Source organism: Phacochoerus africanus, chromosome 15, assembly GCF_016906955.1.
Source record: "Phacochoerus africanus isolate WHEZ1 chromosome 15, ROS_Pafr_v1, whole genome shotgun sequence".
NCBI lineage: Eukaryota > Metazoa > Chordata > Mammalia > Artiodactyla > Suidae > Phacochoerus > Phacochoerus africanus.
This window is the reverse complement of record NC_062558.1, coordinates 1,961,566-1,970,199: the sequence shown is the minus strand read 5'-3', so window position 1 is coordinate 1,970,199 and position 8,634 is coordinate 1,961,566. Positions and strand designations below refer to the sequence as shown.

Here is an 8,634-nt window from a genome sequence, read left to right as displayed (position 1 = left end):
GTTGGCTCTTCCTTTTTTTTTTTTTAATCCCTAATTTTTTTTCTCTTTTTAAAAAATTTTTAATTCTTTCCCCCCCCTAATTTTTCCCTTCTATCTAAATCAGATCCTTGTCCTTTCAGAGAGCCCTGGATGACAGTGTGATACTATGTATCTTCTAGATTTTCTCCATGCTACACATGCATTCTAGGAGCACTCATCTCTCTTCCTCTGGGTCTGTGTCTGTATTTATATGCACGGCCCCTCTGTATATCCCCCTTGATATTCAGTCTGCCTTAGCCTCTGCACGTCTCCTGCATCTTTGAGCTGACATCTCTGAACTCTTTATCATTTTGGTTTTCCTTCTTTAATTTCTTAACTTCTCAGGGGATTTAAATGTTTTTAAGAAAATTAAAAAAAAAAAAAAACTTGCCTACTTTTTAAAATTGGTTTCCATTGGAGGTTTGGTCTGAATAACTGTGCCTACCATTCTTGGAGACTAGAAGCTCTACTTTATTTTATTTATTTATTTATTTATTTATTTTTTGGATTCCTTTTTGTAGTTTATTTTTTAATTTTTAAAATTTTTAAATTTTTTTGGTCTTTTTGCTATTTCTTTGGGCCACTCCTGCAGCATATGGAGGTTCCCAGGCTAGGGGTCTAATCAGAGCTGTAGCTGCCGGCCTACACCAGAGCCACAGCAACTCGGGATCTGAGCCGCGTCTGCAACCTACATCACAGCTCACGGCAACTCGGGATCGTTAACCCACTGAGCAAGGGCAGGGACCGAACCCGCAACCTCATGGTTCCTAGTCGAATTCGTTCACCACTGAGCCACGACGGGAACTACTGAAGATCTACTTTAGAATTTAGCTTCATTTTGTATTAATTTTTGTAAAACTGGTATGTTTATGAAAACAAATGTTTTTATCCTTTCCTCTTAGTTCTTATTTTATGTTCTCAGTAACATTACAGAATTTATTTATTTTTTAATATAGGCTTTATACATTTTAAAATTTTGTTGCATTATATCTATATATATTTCCATATATATATATTTAGTTTTCTAGCTGATTCTTTAGAAAAAAACATTGATTTTCATTTATGTCCAGTCAGTTCACTAAATTCATAAATTTTTATCTCAAGGGTCTTGGCTTGTGCTTAACTAGGATGCTCTCATATCATCAGCAAGGAGAAACAGTTTTATCTCTTATATTCCAATGTTTGTATCAACTTTGTTATGTTTATCAGAACTGCTCAGACAGGGTTGAAAAGGAATGGGCCTGTGGCCTCACAGTCAATTGTTTTGTGGTTTCTTTATTGAGGATGTTATTTAATTTTGCTATTTAATGTGTGTCATTATCATGTAATAAGTTTTCTTCTATTTCAGTGCTAATATTTTGGTTAGGATTTTTATATCTATGTTCATAAATATTTTCTATACTACCATTATATTTCAGAATTAGAATTATGCTGACCTTATAAATAAGTCAGTGGAGTTCCCTTCGTGGCTCAGTGGTTAATGAACCTTACTAGGATCTATGAGGATGCGGGTTCAATCCCTGGCCTTGCTCAGTGGGTTAAGGATCCAGCTGTTGCCATGAGCTGTGGTGTAGGTCACAGACACGGCTTGGATATGGCATTGCTGTGGCTGTGGTGTAGGCTGGCAGCTACAGTTCCAATTTGACCCCTAGCCCAGGAACCTCCATATGCCCTGGATGTGGCAAAAAAAAAAAAAAAAAAAAAAGTCAGAAACCTGTTTCCTTGCCTGTGTCTTGTCTGTGGAAGTATCCAGAAAGGTGAGCCAAACATAGGCATGGGTCCATGGTACTCTTCTCTATGAAAGTTTGTCTTACTCTTAGGTTGATTTGAATGTTTTATATTTTTTAAAACAATCACTTCTTTCCTCGGAGAATTTAAATGTGTTGCCTAATATTGCCTGTAGAATTCATTCTACGATTCCATTCATCACCCTGCCTCCCTCCCCCTTTATTCAGGATAGGCTCTTATCTCATCTTTAGTCTTGCAACTTTCTTTATTTTCTTTTTTTTTTTTTTCCTACTGGGCTCATGTAGAGTTAGCCTCTCCTACCTGACTTAATCATTTTGTACACTAGATGAGATTTTCCTATTTTACAATATTGGCTTAACACATGGTCTTAATATATCATCTTATTTTAAGCTTCCTTCCCCGAACCCCTATCTCTTGCTATTTGGCCTATCTTTGCAACTTTAGGATTATTTTATGTGTGAATATGTGTACGTGTGGGTCTGTTAGTAATGTAGAAGTCATAGACTCTGTTTTTGGGTTTTGTAGTGGTTCTTTTTATAATTCTTTATATCACACTTGGCCCTCTGTTTCTGAATTTAGAACTCTTAGCGAGCATCTGTTGACTCTGTTATGACTAAGAGAAAATTACCACTCTCCCACTTCCTCTCTTCCCTCCACCTCCAGACTTCTCTTGGTTTGATTCTTATTTTTAGTCCTCCTGGTGGTTCCCTTCACAGCTCTAAGTAAAACTCAGAGTTTCCTTTTCCTGGGTACCCGCTTGGTGCTGCGACAGATGGAGAAATGGCAGCCTTTACATTGTCTTCTGCCCGCTTTGATTCTTGTTGATTTTAGAGGGAGTCTTACTTTCTTGAGCATCATACAGTGCACCTTCTGGACCCAAACTGCCCTCAGGAACTTGTCTCGTTTTCTATTTAGATGTTTTCGTCTTTGCTACCACTCCTTTTATTGGCACTTGTCTGATCCCTTGGATAGCCACATTCAAACTTTTTCACAAGCAAGAGGCTGTTCATACACTCCTGTTCAGGGTCATATACTCCTGAATTATTCCCTATGTTCCACCTCATGACATAGACTTAAGTCACAGCTTGCCTGCAGGTGATGTCCTGGATCCTAGTTTTGTTTTTGTTTTTGTTTTTTTTTTCCGGCAAAAAATGTAACATGCAAAATGCTTTTTATTGTGTTTGGGTGTGTGTGTGGAGGGGGGGGGGGGGCTCCAGGGCAGGCTGTTGTCTTGTTCTAGCCCTTGCCAGTTATTTGTTTTGTTGTACCAGGATGGCTGAAGAATGGTTGTCTTTTTGTAATTGCATTTTGTAGATAGCTGTATGCCAGTTTGGGGTCGAGGGGTGGTCATGGTTTGCCCTTTATGTTTGCAGACTGTCCTTTCTCAGGTTCAGAAAAATCCTTTTCCATTATATCCCTGAATGCACTGCCTCTTTTCTTGAAAGGGGTCCCTCTGCATGGACAACCGTGGTCTTTGTGTTAGATGCGTCTGCTCTCCCTCGATGTTACTTCCCCTTCAATTGCATTCATCTGCTTGCCTCTTTCCTTCTGCATTCACAGAGACAAGTCTTGAACTGGTCATGAGTAACTTAGCTTTACAGCAAACTTTTTCTACTCCTTGCTATTCTATTTATCAAGTTTGCACTAGGGATGTTTTAAAACAAAATTTTGATCTAACCAGCTTCTTTTCTTCTGGAAAAATCTTTACTTGTGCAATTTCACATCAGATTGTTTCCATCCATTTTCCTTTTTTTAAAAAAATCATTAACTATTTATTTATATGAATATAATATAGTAGTAGGGTAATCTCTAGGTCCATCCATGTTGCTGCAAATGGCATATAAATAAATAAATAAATACATAAATAGTCTTTTTAGCGCTGCACTCAGGGCATATGGAGGTTCCCAGGCTAGGAGTGGAATCGGAGTTGTAGCTGCTGGCCTATGCCACAGCCACAGCAACACCAGGTCCAAGCTGCATCTGCGACCTATACCACTGCTAACAGAAATGCTGGATCCTTAACCCACTGAGCAAGGCCAGGGATTGAACCTGCCTCCTCATGGATACTAATTGGGTTCATTAACATCTGAGCCATGACAGGAATTTTTTTAATTGAAGTACAGTAGATTTACAATTTTGTGTTAATCTCAGGTCTATAGCAAAGTGATTCGTATATATATATGAATATATATATTTTTTCAGTGATTTATATATATATATATATGGATTCATATATTTATATATATTTTTTCATGTTCTTTTCCTTTATAGGTTATTACAAAATACTGAGTATAGTTCCCTATGCTACACATGAGGTCCTTGTTGGTTATCAATTTTATATATAGTAGGGTATATACGTTAATCTTAAACTCCTAATTTAGCCTTCCTCTCCCTTTCCCCTCTGGTAACTATAAGTTTGTTATCTACGTCTATGGGTCTATTCTGTTTTGTAAATAAAATCACTTGTATCATTTTATTAGATTCCACACACAAGCGATATCATCAGATTTTTGTCTTTGCCTGGCATACTTCACTTAGTAGGGTAATCTCTAGGTCCATCCATGTTGCTGCTGCAAATGGCATTATTTCATTTGTTTTTATGGCGAAGTAGAATTCCATTGTATATATGTGCCACATCTTCTTTATCCGTTTGTTTATCCGTAAACACATAGGTTGCTTTCACGTCTTGGCTATTGTTAAGCAGTGCTACAGTTAATACTGGGGTGCATGTATCCTTTTGAATTAGCATTTTCATCCTTTCCAGGTATATGACTGGAAGGCGGATAGCTAGATCATATGGTAGCTCTATTTTTAGTTTTTTTAAGGAACTTCCATACAGTTCTCTATAATGTCTATGCTATTTATTTATTTATTTATTTATTTATTTATTTATGTATTTAGTCTTTTTGTCTTTTTAGGGCCACACCCATGGCATATGGAGGTTTTCAGGCTAGGGGTCTAATCAGAGCTGTTGCTGCCAGCCTATGCCACAGCCACAGCAAGGCCAGATCCTTAACCCCCACTGAGCGAGGCCAGGGATTGAACCTGCATCCTCATGGTTCCTAATCTGATTCATTTCCACTTCTCCACGATGGGAACTCCCATTTATTTATTTATGTTGTGCTATATTTGTGTGTTAATTCCAAATTATTTGGCCCAAATTGCTTGTGCTTAAAGTGTAGTCCATCTGGACTTTCCTGATGCAGTGCAGGTGCATTTTCACTGATGCCTTCCCCATCCCCTCCTAGGCCTGGTTCTTTTCTCATAGAGCTCTAGGGTTCCCCTGAGGTTGTACTGGGCTCTCTCTGGGTTTGCTGCGTCCGGAGGGGACAATATGCGTGGCCTAGGATGTGTTGGCCTTCCTGCAGCTTCCCTGAGTGTTGTGCATCCAGCTTTCTCCAGCCTGTGAGGGGGCATAATTATCTTCAGTGCCTTTCCTGTGGTCTGGAATTCTTGAGCTTCTGATGGCTCTTTCTCCTAGGTACTGGCTATCTTTGGGGACAAAGAGGCTGCCATGTTGTTGTTCTACTTCTGCAGCAGGATCTCAGATCCACTTGGAGCAGAAGGCTGAAAAGATATAGAGAAGCAGGTTTGAGGCCCCTGAAGGAAGCCCACAAGGAGTAGAGGGCTTGGTCCTCTTCTAGTTCTTTTCTCCCATTTCTCACTGACTTAAATGGTTTTCCTATATTTTCTCTTTGACTAATTGCTACTTAATTTTTGGACGGAGTTACTTCTGCTTTTGTGACCTTTCTGTTTTTACTCCTCCGCTCTGGGGAAAAGGGCAATGATTAGGGGACGTTTCTACTAATTTTCTACTGATTTCTACTGATTTCTCATCTGTGCCCAAAGCACCCTTACTTGGACTTTTTCTACTTGGATTATTCATGACTCCTCTCTTCCCACCCACACCCCACGTAATTATGCATCTAACCTTTCCTCTCCAGTGTTTCCTTCAGATGAGGAAGGAAATACAATTGCATGGGTGGAATATTCACTGGGAAGGAGGGATTTGGGTGTCATATTCCTCAATTTTTATTCCAGCTCCATTTTCCCAAGAGGAGGAGGGATTTTTGTCCTTATTTAACTTTGATTGGATGTGTCATGGCTTCAGTGAATGATGACTACTTCTTATCTGCATACTAATTCTATTATAATTATAGTATGATGAGGGCGTAATGAGCAACAGGTTATATTTGGGATGCTGGAAATTCATGCACTTTTTCCATCTTTTTTTTTTGTCTGCCTTCAGGCACTAATCACACCAAAATGTGTGACTTGCTGTTAGTCTGCATACTCTTGCTTTTCTTTGCCCATGGACCCTTCAGTTTGCGTGATGAGTGATTTCCTGCCACCTAGCCTCATGTCCCGACCCCCTTTCTCTGCTTATACCTAACTACCCACCTGCTGTAAGAAAACCAATCTGGGGTCTATGTGCTTGTGTTCAGCCTGTAATCACCATCCTCTCCCAGTGGGGGGCTTGATTTCTAGAGAATAGCTTGAAGATGTGGGTCAGATAGTTTTGTATATCCCTTGAGGAGGAGCTAGGACTCTTGTTTTTTCACTGAACAATTATCATTACTTTTCTCGAATGCCTCTTTTTCCTTTGTTTCTCCATTCTCTCCCTTCTCTAATTGTTAATTTCTTGTGTCTGCTCTTTGGAACTCAGGGAAGTCCTAACAGACTAAAGCTTTTCCTACAGATGAGCAGCAGGGGCCCAGGGAGGGGCTTTTGTACCAGGGAAGGCCCTGCTGGGTCTCCCTGCTTTCACGCTTCCCTTTTCTCTAATACTTCTCAATCCTGAGGGGAACTGGAGATAGGACAAGACAGAGACTAAAGTTCTGAATATAAAGGTTAATCACAAACTTGGCAGGGGAAGTCAGATTTTTTGTTTTCTTAAATAAATGTTTCATGAATTTGCATGTCATCCTTGCACAGAGGCCATGTGAATCTTCTCTGTATAGTTCCAATTTTAGTATGGGTGTTGCCAAATCAAGCACAGAACTCAGTTTTAAGAGTGAAACCTAGCAGGCCTCTGTGGGGCTCCTGCGCCTGGAAGACTTTCCGTGTCCCCCATTTCTTGTCTATAGGAAACAGGCTTCATTCAGCCTCCTGTGACCTCCCCTGAGTTCTAAAAGGCTGGTTCAAACAGTTGCCCATCAGGGAAGGGAGGGGATGCAGAGACCAGGAGGAGCAGTCGAGAGACAATAATGCAACCTTGGGGCAGGGTCCTGGTTCCCCCTCGGGGGATACACATAATAATATCTTTGAGCTCTTCTGCAGACTACAACTCCCAACAGATGAAAAATGTTAACTACTTACTTGATCAAATATTCTTCATTCCAGAAAGGTCACATTATGATAAGCTCAAGGACCACCGGGACCGGTCCCATGGCCGCTAAACACCAGCTTTGAGGAAGTATGCAAGCTTGCATCTACCCCAATCCTATCTGTGGTTCTATTTTCCATTCCCCAAACTATAAGACCACATGTTATCTCCCAAAGGAGGGCAGAGTCTTTAGGGCAGTAGCCTGCTGTGGCCTCTTTTGCCTGGCAAAGCAATCAAAGCCATTCTTTTCTCCTTCACTGCAAACGGTCTCTGCATTTCTATTTGGGCACTGAGGCTGTTTCACAACAGGAGGACTCAGCGTCCGTAGCAGAGCCAAGATTGAAATCCAGGACAGTTTAACTTCAGACACTGTGATCTTGTGATGGTTTCTAGCTGTTTCTCATAAGCTCTTCCCTGGTTGGCTCCAGACACCTTCCTTTAAGCCCCAACCTTTGATAATGAGCATTAGTAATAGAGACGACAATGGGTCTGGGTCTCTACTTCCAAGCAAGTTACAAGGTTATTTCTTCAAAGCATTTGTAGATGAGTTTTTTTTCCTTTCTTTAATAAAGTCTATTTACATATAAGCCCTATTTACAAAGGATTTAATGCCTGAATATGTTCAATTTTTAGACAAACTCTGAAGTGTACATTTGCCATATTGTTTGAAAATATCTGCCTTCTACAGTAGAAGCCAAGTGACTCGTGAGATGGATGGATGTCACGTGGGTTGAGACGAGATGTGTGAGTTAGAATCAATGAGGCACATCAGACACAGCATTTGTGGAGCATATATGAGTATGAACATAGATGGAAAGGGATGGCAGGACCATGGAAGCGGTTTATATTCATAAGGTACCAAATATATGAAGTCCATGTGGCAGTGAATATTTATGAGATTTTAAAGTAACCACACATGGGTGACACATATTCTGTTCCCAGATGTCCTTGTCAGAGAAGGTAAGTAAAATCTAGAATTGCTCATTGGATGAAATGCAGCAGCAAGGCACGGCCAGGTGTTCCTGTCCCTGCATCTCACCGATGAAACAAATGTGTGTGTTTGGCTCAAGGTGCCTCTCTTGGGCCCCACCAGCCCAAATCTCAACTCTGGTCCATGTAACCACACCGGTTGGCCAGGAAGTTTGATGCTGGGGAAAGACAGAGAAGGAGAGGGAACATGTAGTTATTATATAACCCAGGATGCAGAAAATGTGCCCCGCTGATCCTTCTGGTACCCAGTCCTGCATGTTAATCTTTCCAGTTTCTCTCCCCTCGCATTTCACCACATTGCACATTGAGCAGATAACCATGTAATTTGGCCTGCGAGTCTTCTGTTCTGTGACCTCCAGGAGAGGCTACCAGGTGAGGTACTTAGAGGCTACCAAGGCACCCGTATCATTTCTTATAAGCAAACCAGGCATTTTGTCTCTGCTTTCCCAGCATGCTGAATGAAACAATTCTATGTCTCCTGAGCACCAGTGAATCAATGACTATTGTCTTTTTTTCTCCCTCTGCCAACAGACCTTGCCTCTTTAGTTCAA

General features: G+C 40.6%; 1 non-coding gene across 1 annotated transcript; it reads right to left on the bottom strand.

Annotated features, from left to right (window-relative positions):
- Positions 1 to 6,662: 6,662 nt before the first annotated feature.
- LOC125117096 (U6 spliceosomal RNA) lies at positions 6,663 to 6,764 on the bottom strand. Its single transcript, XR_007132472.1, has one exon. It is a non-coding gene; the product is annotated as a U6 spliceosomal RNA (small nuclear RNA).
- Positions 6,765 to 8,634: the final 1,870 nt, after the last annotated feature.